The following is a 12,887-nucleotide window of genomic DNA, read 5'->3' as shown; positions in this document are numbered from 1 at the left end:
CAATATCGGAGGAGATCTGGGTGCTGAGGAGGAGACTTGCAAAAGGTTTTGACTATTGTTTTTCCATTGCTGCACACAGTCCTTATAGCGCCCAACTATGCCACTCATATCAGTGTCGGATAAGCTATTGCAAAGGCCACATGTGTACTTAGTCACCCTGGTCACTGCCCATGAATTACTGTCAGCTCCTGCTGCTTTGAAACTGTGTTGCTTTATAATAATGATCCTATTTGGTCTCATTTTTCCATAAGTGGGACTATGGGGCCACCTAGTCTGGCCTCTTGTGTAGCTGGTATCCTTAAATTGCATGCCAGTACCCAGCCTATAATTTAATCAGGCCAAATACCTGCATCATTAAGAATAAAAGAAAAAAGTTGACCCTAGAACTGTGTTCCACAGAATAAGCAATGGAATGGCAGGAATGAATTAGGTACAACATACACAGATATTTCCATGTGCTGAAAGTAAAATGCACCTGCTACAGAGGAAGTGAAAAGCCTAAGGTTTCTGTCGGCTCAGCTGGGGCAGAGGGATATCAGCTCAGAGCTGGTGATTAAGTTTACCTCTGGACACAAGCAGTTTGGCACGCAAGATCTGCCAGAGATACTAAAAAAGCATTGGCACCAGCCTTCTGGATCCCTTTCCGGATGTTCACATTGAGCCCAATCATTTGCTCTCCTTGGAACTTAATAAAGGAGACCTCAGCAGGCTAATTTACTTGAAAATGTTTAAACCAGTGCCAAGCTAATCAGCCCTCTGGATGACCCTTTGAATCTCCTCCCCTGAATAAAGCTGCTCTGAACTTAAAGAGAAAATTACCCCCAAAAGAATTCAGCTACGATAAAGGGTACATACAGTAAAACTCCCATCCCAGCTCTGAGGAATCTGGCACTACACAACCAGAGCTGAACCTCACCACCGCTGAAGTTAGCAAGCACCTTCTAACTGCTTTCCCTCAGACCATGCCCAGCACCCGCAGTAGTCACCAGTGTGCTGAGGGTGCCTAAGCAGACTGCACCTACCTTGGAGAAGTTTAGAATAAACACTGCTGCTAGGCTGAGCTATATTTGGAAATCCTCTCATCTGCAGCAGAGGACACGCACAGTATTCCTGCACTGTGAAGGACAGCCCTAGCAAGCAGCACATTACTGCTCAGCCTCGCCTGCTCATCGCCACAAAACAGGGTGCGTTCCCAGTTACAACCCAGTGAACTAAACATACTGTGTTGGAAATGCCACAGTCACCTACTATTAATTAACATCAACTTATTGCAAAGGAAAATGATGACATTACCCTCAGCAAGTTTTACAAGCAGCAGGAATGAGAAAGCGAGTTCAGAAACAAGCACTGGCATTCAGTGGGGTGCCCTGCACGGTACAGCTCCCCGCTCCCCCACTGTGGCCTTGGGTGGGTTAGTGCTGGCGGCGGCTCTGCCAGGGACACAGAGTACAGCAGGTTTGCCTCCAGTAGCAGCGATGTCACAGGATGACAAGTTTCTTATGGCTAACTGAAGAGGGAAGGGAGGCAGGAGGAGATTTGGGCTGAATGTGTGGGCCTCACTGTAAATGCAGTGAGATTTCTGCAAAGCTGAGGAATACATAAAGTGCATAAAAAATTTTGGGGTGATGCATCTTTATACACATCTATAAAGTGGGCATTAATGGCTACCTCTCAGCTTACTGATCCTCAGAATAGCCCCTCCAATGTCAACTTTACACATAAAAAACAAGCCCTTTTTAATACCTGCTTTAGAAGGGCTGGCTATCAATTGCACTCCCCCTTTGACTGGTACAGGTGACATTTCCATTTTTGAACCACGTTCAAATCATTAATAAATCACAGTTTACTGCATTTTGCCAAACAGTTTTGGTGCAAACGTTTAAAAGTACTCAAACAGCAAGTACCGTACATATCCTTTGCATACTACAGAGGTGGAAAAGAAGGCACAGATACATTCAATACTTTTTTCCCATTTATCCAACAAACTGTTATAAATAGAATTCTCCTTGATGTTTCCTGTAGCAGCTCCTACAGAGCCTGATGCACTACCCTGTCAATGAAGATTTATCTACTAGTCATACATTTGTTTTCCAGGGGAGCTCATTGGGGCTGCAGTAATATTTCTCCTTGAGCTCAGAGTCACTGAAGCCTTTGCTCACTGTCTGGGTAAGAGCGAGAGCTGCGTCACCCTCTCTGCATGCACGCAACTGGGCACCCCAGCACAGCAGAGGGGAGCAGGAGGAGCGTGACTCAGGCTGGAGCATCAAGGGCAGTGCTGCCACGGCAACTGTGCTTTAACCACCTGATTACTCAGACTAGGCAGCCTTTAATTAATGGCTTAATTCTCGCTCTTTCCTTTCTCCCACAGTTGTAATACCCACTGCGCTCCCTAGGCAAGCTATTGAAAGACTTCAAACAGACAGCAAACAGCTGGTCCAAATATCATGCAGGAGAAAGCCCTGAGCTTCAAGGAGCACTGATGAAGCTGGGCTGGGTACAGCTGCTGGCGTGACCACTGCCTCAAGGAAGGGCAGTGCCAAGGTGACGGACACCACGTAGACCTGCCTAGAACCTGTGTGCTCATCACTAAAAGACCTGAGATTCACCGCCAACACCTGTCAGCCTCTAACATTGAGAAAGTCCCTCCAGCATCAGAGCAAGGAAGGAAAAGATATGGAATCAGAAGCTTCCAAGCATGCCCTCTACTGTACTGTTGATCATAGGAGGAAGAGGTCAGGGTTGGTCCACCCTCCTCCCAGTGGGATGACAGACCCACCACAAATAAGTTTACATCTTCTGGTAGATGGACAGTAGGCCACTAACCTTCAGGAATCCAAAGATCACGGGCTAGAAATCAGTGTAGTACAGAGTCGAAAACTGAAGACACAGTTGGAAATGCTGGGGTTTTTTTTTGCTGTTTCAGTATTAGGTGAAAGTCTGTACAAGCAATCATTCAGGAAAAAGAGATGCAAAATCAAAGACAACAAGAAAGGCTAAGAAAGGCTAACCCTCTACATGCTTGCAATTTTTAGCAATGACACTTTTGAAATGCTTTATAACACAGGAAGTTCCAGTCCTAGCATGCATTATGGGAAGACATGAATCCAGAGTGAATGCTAGAAGTAATTTTTTAATAAAGAAAAGTCAAGTTGGTACAAGGTATGCAACAGGTACTGTAAATATCCATTTTTAATGATGAGGAACTGAAATTCATGACCTGGAGTAATAGACCAGCCTGTGAGTTCTATAGACTAACTGTGCAAGGAAGACAAGAAAATAGTCAGGAAAAAAAAAATCATGAAGCAATTTGCCTTTTTAGATGTAAAAACATGCATTCTCACAGGCCTGAATTAAGCATTCTTAAACCCATCCCTAAATCATTACACAGCCCATTACACATTACATTAGCACATACCCATTGTCAGTATTCAGACCTGTTCAGCTGTACCCTGTTCTTCCAGTAGACCTGAATGGAGCAACACTGCCATTCCCTGAGCACGTGGCCTTTACGCAGTTACCATTACATGTTTGTAATGCTCCTCAGTGACAACCATTTCTGACAGCTGAAAGATGGATTAATCTGTTCTTAATCACAAGGTCATTACATATACCATGACTATACGCATATGATCACAGATGCTCATCCCACCTTCAAAGAAGTCTCTAGTCATATTACAGAGCCCAGACCTCCTCACTAACTCTTTGCACTGTCTTTCCAGTGCTACCAACTGTTCTTAGGCTTCTAGGGAAAGGGCTGCAGATCTACTAGCAGCAGTAAACAGCACTGCATTGAGAATCTCCATTTTCCCATTAACTAAAAGCACTCAAGTTGATCTCTGCTTTACATGTATAAAATGGGTTTCAAAACGAATGGTTCTGCCAATATGTGCAAGGTATGCAATAGGAAGCAGGAGAATAAGACGAGCATTGTCTCCCTAATCGCCTGTTGTCCACAGCAAGAAAGAATCTGCAGGGCAGGGGACACAACCACAGCTCTGTTTTTTCAAAACTTTACAATTTGACTTCAAGGTTCAAAGTCTGAAGTGCTTTTCCCTTAATGTAGATTGCACAAAAGATTTCTCCAGATACAGCCAAGCCTTTAGTTAAAAGCTCTGACATGTGAAGAGCTCCCTATTTTAATTTCAACACCGAATGATGTAAATCAGTATCTGGACTTCTCCCTCTACCCAACTCCTCAGAAGCCGTTGACTGTCTCCTGGAAAACACTCACCTAAGGTTCAGGGCTCCTGCTGAACTTGCCTTACTAGGGCCAAATGACTGAACTGCTCAGAAGAAATTCCTGAGGATAGTCTGTAGAGCTGAGGACTTATTTTGGCTCAGGGAGGAGCAGGGACACATTCTTTCTCCAGAACATCACTTTCTCTTGAATGAGAGTCATAGAGAAAAACCTGTCTGGGTGCAGACAAAAAAAATTACTAACAAAATGTTCTCCAATGAGAGGACATGTTCTTGTCCTGCACTTCATACCTGAGACACAGTGGGGTTTGATGTTAACAAGGTAGAACTAACCTATTTACAGGTACTGTTGCCAGGATGACACAGGGAAGATCAAACTTATTTTTTCAGAATGACCAGTCCAGTTGTAATAAAGAACATCCAGCTTTTGTTGTTCTGACCTCATCCCCTTTACATATGTGAACTGGGAGAAGAATCATGATATTAATTTGAACCCAGTTCAGACTGACTTGAAAGATTTGTTGTACGTCACACAGACTAATCAGAGTTCATGCTCTTGTTAGGAGACAAAATATAAAAATAGGTAGAAACTGATGCCGTTCACGGTGATAGACTGGCCTGAGTCTCCTGAAATTCAGCATAAACAGTAACTGCCATCCAGCTACAAGGAGCAACTACACTGCTCTGCGTAACGGCACAGCTGAAACAATAGCAGCCTCATCCCCAAACCAGATGTAACCACCCAAAACGAAGCCACATGCAGGGAAGACTGAGGTCATTATAAGTAAATGCTGCTACTCTGCCAAGATCTAGGTTTACGAGAAGGACTAGAGAGCCTGAGAAAATACAGACAACATGGATATACTAATGTAATAGCTGATATCTTAAAATGAAACTTTAAGGGCTGTCAGTGAGGCTAAGGTAGATTTTGTGCATAGATGATGTGTTGGTGATAGATGTGATGAGCTGAAATCCTTGCAAGCAAAAACATTTGTTAAGAGAATTCCTGATTAGTGAACGTAGTTACAAAAGTGACTGAATTACCACAATGTCCACTGCAGAAAAATATGTTTTAGTGTAATCACTTTTGGAAAAATAAACTCAATCCTAGTCTAATCCTCACAAGTTTCACCTTTGAAATGTCAGCTCTGAATACACATTCTACTTGATTTACTCATTTGCCAGATTTAACAATCAACAACAGAAGCCTGCCCATTTACAGAGCCAGGTCAGGAGTTGGTAGTGAAGAAACAGAACTACACAATGTTACAAATGGACCTAGGGATATAGTCCAAGTGAGGATGAGTAATGGTACCTACTTCTTCAGATGTTCATCAAAACCAACCATCATTAAGAGGTTTGGACTGTTAATCTTAAGATTTCCAATGCTGTTACACTAAGTTATTCAAGGACAAAAAGTATTATGATTCATAAAGAGTGTGTTAAGAAGATGAGTCTAAACCCCGCACTGGAACAGCTCAGGTAGTGATCTCACTGTACCTTAGATAATCACTTGGGTCAATTAAAAGCTATAAAACTAGCTGTAAAGATTGCATGTGCATTTGTAACAGCTATTTATATTTTCCACAGCCTAGCAGCCTCAGCCAAATGGGAGGCTCCAGTGTGCCACGCAGAGCCCAAACATCTAGCAAAAGCATAGTTACCATTGCAAAAAGATTAGAAACTAAAACTGCAGTTTCATTATTTCTATTTTAGGGTTCAAAATCACAAATGCATGTCTGGCTCCCTTGCACCATGTACAGAAGCCCAGCTGCATTTATCTTCACGTATCCTGCTCTCCCCAGTGACCTCAAGCCCAGGTACTTCTTAAAGCACCTGCAGTCAGACAGGACCAGCCCAGGCATGACTGACTGCCCAGGGACCTCACTCAGCCTCCGCAGCAGAGCAAGGACTCCTCACCTCCTGGTCCTCACCCACTGCTCTCCCCAGGAACCCTTCTTTGCAGGTGCTCTCCCCAAGAAACCCCATACAGGTGACCAGTACCATCACAGCCACTGAACTGCAACTCATAAGCAGCTGCAGTCCTACTGGGGAGAAAGTTCTGTCTGAAAGAACTTTGGTTTCTCATTTCCACTCTCAGATTTAATGTAAACACCAAACTAAAACATCAAGTCCTTTTAGTCAAGAAAAAGGAAAAGACGTTTACAAGTTCATAAACAAAAGCTGAAAATTGCTGTTTTTTCAGGACACTGAGGCCCTTGAGAACGTAACATGTATTCATGGTGTGGATTATATAAAGAATTCAAAAATCGGTAACCAGCAAGTAGCATTTCTTTAATTCAATTGTTATTGTTTTGGACAGAAACATTTAAACTATTTCCAAAAGGTCCACTACTGAAAGTGCTTTCTGACTCCTACTTTGAAGCAAGTCTAATAGCTGCAAACACCATGGATTTAAAAGGTCACTGCATAATCCAACCTCAGTGATTAACATTTTCCTTTGTAGTTATGACTATACTAAAATAATGATCCAAATTCACAGGACGATTAAACATGTCTATTAATCTTATTTCAGTAAAACAGACTGAAGAATCTTTGTATAACCAAGCTAGCTGAAGTGCAGTTCACAGCACCTTTTCCTTCAAGGAAGTTAATTTTGCTGAAACCCAGCTTTTTGCTATTCAAAGCTGTGAAATAAGATTCCTATTTTAGTATCTAATTCAGAACCAGCGTCTCAGAACTACTGCTGAACATTATCCTTCTGCCTGCTAATTTTAAGGCACTCCTTATTGCCTTAGGAGGCATATAATTGTTTACTGTAAGTTCCCATGCTGTTTGAGCTATTTGTACAAATATTCACCCAGATGAGTAAGTGCACTTGATAGGAGGTTAAAAACCCTGCAACTTCACAGAAATTATGCCCTCAGAGCCACTTGATATCCGCAGTCATATCTTTCTGTGAGAAACGTGATTTTAGTAGATCTCTCAATTTTTCTTAGATTTCATATATTTCTCAGCACTAACTTGGACTGATTACATGGACAGACCTCTCCCTCAACCAGAAAAGCAATTAATATGTAATATTCTACTTTTAAAAAGCTCTTTATTTCTTGCAGATTTTGTAGTCAATTTACATTTCACACTCATCGGTCATATGAGTGACCAGAAATACACTGACAGTATGAAATGCTACTTTTAATGAGGGAAAATTAACCTCTTACCCCAACAGACAATTAAAACAGTAATTAATTAAAGCAGATGGCAACTAGGTCACAGCACTTAAGAGATTAATACATTCAGTACTTCTTTCTCGATTCATGCATTAAATACTGGTGTTCAGCTTACTGAGTTTAATCTATATGACTAAACACATGCAAGTGGGGTGACGGAAAAAAGTTTAGTCAGCTCTTTTTGCAGAGTCACATTCTCTCACATTATGCTGCAGAAGATGACAGAGGCAACAAAAGGGTCTGAATACCCATCCCACAATGCCATCCTAATTCCTCAGGATCCATGCAAGGACCAAATCATGACAACGACAATTATTAATTTTTTTTTCCTTACATGAAGTTATTGGAGAGGCACAGACACAGCTTTACAGAGACTCCGGCTCCAGAGAGCTGCCCTGACTCTATTCCTGAAGCCTTTGAGCTTTTGTTCCCAGCTATGGAGCTGCGGAGGTGAACTCTGTGTTTTGTACACACGAGATTAAGACACAGCTCCTGACCCCTTTGCTCTTCTGATGGACTCCTTTACCCCTTGTTTTGTCTTCTTCATCTTCTCTTTCCTTTTCTATGTAGCATACTCTTCTAGAAGCAAGACACTGAGCAATACATAACAAACAAAGGCATCACTTAGTGGTGCCACATTAGTGATCAAACTGCATTTTTTGATGGAGAAATGCATCCTGGCAGCTGTAACCAATGTAACAAACAGGTATGCCTTAAGGGTTATATATAGTTTTACAAGAAATTCAACCTTGATACTAAGTGCTATTTAATTCCGTGATTACTTCCTAACAAAACACACCTGCCAGGGATGCTCACCAGGAAGCAGCAGAAGACTGATTCTGAGCAACTGAAGATACCTTTTCATGGTCTTTACATGACATAGAGTTAGGAAATGATTCAGAGCAGCTTGAAAGAATTGCTTAACAGGAAAGAAGATGTGAGGCAAGTTCCAGCAAATTTGTATGACCAAGAACAGCACAGGTGTTTGCATAAAAAGTTTGGGCTCTTTCAGGTAATTCCTCCCATTGGCTCACTCGCCATCTTGAAAATATTTGTTCAGCTGCTGCAAATGACAGGACACCCCCAGGAGGAGGTAGGTCTCACACACCGCTCTGTTCAGGTGCTGGTGGCAGCTGTTTGTTCTGCAATCCTTCCACTCCATCAGGTGGATGGCCAGCAGCTGAGTTCATCGCAGAAAATGAAAATCCCTGGTGCCAAAGAATAAAGTGACAGATTGGAACAGTCTATTTTAGAAAAGAGCTGCCACATCTAGTTAGTATCATACACAGATTCGCTGCACAGTAACAAATGGATGCTGGTCTGAGCTTGGAAACTAAAGCCAAAAGTACATTGAGGATTTCAGCCAGGAAAGGCAAGGAAAAATGCTTTTCTGCATTGAACTGTGGAGAGCAAACATTCCTATTTTTCTAATGTTCTCCATTTTGCTCCCTTTATTTCCTTCCAAGTTATCTTTTTAAGGACACAAGACACTAGCATAGATGATGCTACGCATGACCAAATTTGAAATTCAAGGGAAGCAAAGATTACTTGATGGATGCAGCAAGCAAATCAATGTGTCCCTACTCCAATTCAGGTTTCACCATCTCACATAATCTTCTGCCACCATACTGCATGTAAACTCTGTAGAAAAAAAGAGTAATCACTACAGAAAGCTTTCATACAAAAATCTCCAATTACCCTCACCCACCAAGCAAAACATTTTATTTTCTTTGATGGCATTTCTGTTACAGAAGAACCAGGTGATTTAAATACGAATCCTAACAATGAAACTACTGATCTGACCGATCACATTAATCTATTGTTCCTATTCATTATTCTACACTACTGTATATTTTACTGCTTATGTTTGTGCCCATTGTTTCAGTGCAAACCTCCCTCAATTTGATATAGTGTTTGGCATAAACCCAGCATTGTTATACACTGTAAGGTTATCATGGCATTATGTAGATTACCTGCCCACCAAAACACATTTGTGAGCAGACGTAACTGGGGTGACAGTATGCTATTACAGCTTCCGATAGAAACAAGCAGGGATTCTTTTCATTTTCACATAGTGACTGTCAATTATTTTCTTTACTTTTTTTGTTTCATACCTTGGCTTTCCATTTTGAGACATTTAATTAATTCACATTTATTGTCAGTTGTTAATGTATCAAAATTAAACGCATCAAAATTTAAGTAATGAATTAAAGGAATCAAAATGTATTCACATTTGTTATAAATAAATGTGAAATCTAATGTAACTAGTACAGTACAGATGAACAAGAGAAACTGTCTCCTCTCATTGCAGCTCTGGCCAGCTAACTACTTTCAGTCGCAAGTTCAGTGAAAGTTAGCTGCTTCCAGGAACTACCTTTGTCCAAACCTCCATACGCATACTGGAAGAGGTTGCCTAAGGAAGTTGTGGCTGCCCCCTCCCTGGCAGTGTTCAAGATCAGGTTGGATGGAGCCTTGAGCAACCTGGTCTAGTGGGAGGTGTCCCTGCCATGGCAGGGGGGGTTGGAACTGGATGATCTTTGAGGTCCCTTCCAACCCAAACCATTCTACGATTCTATGATACAGTGTAGTTATTGACATTTAGCATCTCACCTATCACTAGTTTGATATTAGAGATAACCACTGCTTCAAGGTCTCCAACTTACTAACTTCTGCTCTAGAATTAGCTGTCTGTAACATCTGCTTGCAAGTCTGGCATTCAGGTTTGCAAATTCAGAGCATAAACTAGTATGTACCTAGTTTACTACCATAATGTTCTGGGTTTTTCCTTTCTATATTCTTGCCTGTGGTAATAACGCCCCTGACAGTTTCCCATACTTTACTCTGTTTTGATGGGATTTCAGACAGTGCTGGGTTAAAAGCACATGAAGTGCCAATACAATCATTTGAAAAAATCACATTTTACAGCCAGTACCAGAGTCTTAATTAAAGAGCTCTCAGCAACCAGAAATAAAGACGTAAATCATTTCCAAGAGAGCTCTTCAGTACGGGCAGTCTTCAGCTGAGCCAAATCATCAAGATTATTTTACTGGCAATATTTGACATAAATATTTCACATAGAGGCTCTCAGAGGCCTTCATATACTCATACACACCATATATTCATATACACTATTATTGCAAAGACTAATCATGCAAAGGACAGTGAGCAAGAATTAGCTGATCATTGCAGCAAGTACTTTACAGGATGAAGGCTGAGCAGTGAGGAGGGAAATGAGCTGAAAAAAAAAAAAAGAAAAAAGAAAATCAAACTGGTACCTAAAGAGATTATGAAGGAACAAGGAAGTAGGGAAGACTCAGACACTAAAATAATGAGTCGTGAAGGACTCCCTAGAAAGGACTCTGCAGCTGAAATTCTTTGAGGGGGAAGAAGCTATTCTAATCATAATGATCTTACATACTCACTTATATTTGACTCCACAAACTATACTGATGCTTGAACAAACAAGCCTATCCCTAATCAGATGTGTTAATGCAGAAAGCATGGTATTTCCACATTGTGAAGGATGATAGAAGCTTACAGTACATAAGAACAGAACTATCCTCTGTCTTTACGAAAAGATGAGAACATGATAATAATCCCAATAGGACACACTTGGTACTTGCCAGAAGAGTTAATAACATACAGGTAGGATTATATATTCCTTTGGACAACTGGTCTACAATGAAGTATGGAAACACGGAGTATTCTTCAAATACCCTGGGAATGCTGAACACAGAGTCCTCTCAAAAGACAGCTCCCTTAGTATAAAAACCCTTCCTCGTTTTTGTTTTCGCTTTTAACTTGCAGGCAAAACACGTCACATACTGACACACTTTTCAGTGGCCCAGAAAAATAAGCATCTCTGAGTTAATCCAGTAGACCAAGCTATGACTTACTGACTGAGGGGCCAGCATCCTTGTGCTTCTAGCAACACTGCTGTAAAGACTGTAACCTCCAGCAGAGAGGCATAGCATAAAACTGAAACCAGTAATGCCTCAAGTTAGCTTCCCAGAAGACACCTTTATTGACTCTTGATCTTGTATTCTGACTCAATGAACTGTCAGGGTGCTCTGGAGCTCGTTTAGAGGCTACCTTCAGGCAGGACCTTTGCTACATGACATTTCCTCCGTAAGTGTCACATTGTCAGAGACTAACTTGAGCCTGCTCAGAGTTTAACAGAAAAGAAATTACAAAATACTGTGGGGAGACCCAGAGAGCATGGTGGAAGTACTGCTTAGACAAGCTCAGAGATCTTTACCCCATCACCAAAAACCACTCTTCTAGTTTCTACATTAAAACCATGAACTATAGTCCAGAAACAGCACAACAGACAGAGCTATTGGAAGAAACATTCATATAAATCAAATTTAGAGGGCCTGTGGTCAGAGTAGCATCTCGAATCATCACATTTCCTTCAGAATTACAGGTCTCCATTTTCTCGTTAAGAGCTGAGGACTCTGTTGCTGCCAGGGAGTTCAAGCTGCTGTGCTGTCCCATCCCTTGGAAACTTCGGATCAGTGGCTGCACAGAGCAGGCTGATCAGCTGGCTTCAGCGGAGCGCTGGCTCCGGAGCTACCTGGGCACTGGGAACATTTGCCCTGCAAAGGGGCTCGCAGGGCGCTGGCCAGGCAGGACGAGCAGCTCGGAGATCTCCAGTTGGGACCAATCAGGTGGTCACCACTCGAGGGCAGCATTTCAGCAAAAAAACCATGGGAACAAAAATGAAGGACATCAAACTGCCGGATTGTTTTAGCTCACCATGAAGACTTTGTTTGCAGGTTTCTGTATCGATATAAGCAGGGTGGCAGTACGAGCAGAGTACTGAAGTGTAAGCAGTGAAGGAATAAGAGGTCAATACCAGACAAAGGAGCGGAGACTGTATAGCCACTTCAGTTTGCATATATCTTAGGTACCAGAACAAAAGGCAGGCGCACCCACACTTTAGCCTCCCATCCTCCTCCCCAATGGAACCAATTTCCCTGAGAGATGGAAAAAGTTAATCACTCAGATCAGCCAATTGTCTTCCACCAGATCACAGAAAGCTGTGGTACAACTGTGACTTTAAAAGCTAAGGAACAGCACCCAGAAACTGTCAGGATACAAAACAACGACCCACTTGGTCCATCATCACCTTCTCACTTCCAGTAACACCACTGTAATACTTAAGGCCAAAGTGAGAGGCCTGTAACAAAAAGCATGAACGCTGCTGGTTTAGTGCCCTATCTACCCCAGCTAAAAATAGTCACTGGCCAAAAATATACTCCAGTTTTGGACACTGAATGACAACATGAGCTACAAGGCCAATTAGGCCTAATTAAAATATTCCTACAAGAAGAAAATATACACTAGTAAACATCCTGGAAAGCAAAGAGACCTCTTGGAATAGAAACTTTCTACACAGCTTCAAATGCACCCTTGTTGCTGTTTTGTGTTCTTATTCAAAGAGTAGCTTTCCTTCCTACCAGCAACAGCCTGCTCTCAGAGAAGCATCACAAGGGC

This window comes from Leptosomus discolor, chromosome 11 (assembly GCF_034619465.1).
Source record: "Leptosomus discolor isolate bLepDis1 chromosome 11, bLepDis1.hap2, whole genome shotgun sequence".
Classification (NCBI taxonomy): Eukaryota; Metazoa; Chordata; class Aves; order Leptosomiformes; family Leptosomidae; genus Leptosomus; species Leptosomus discolor.
This window is presented reverse-complemented; position numbering follows the sequence as displayed.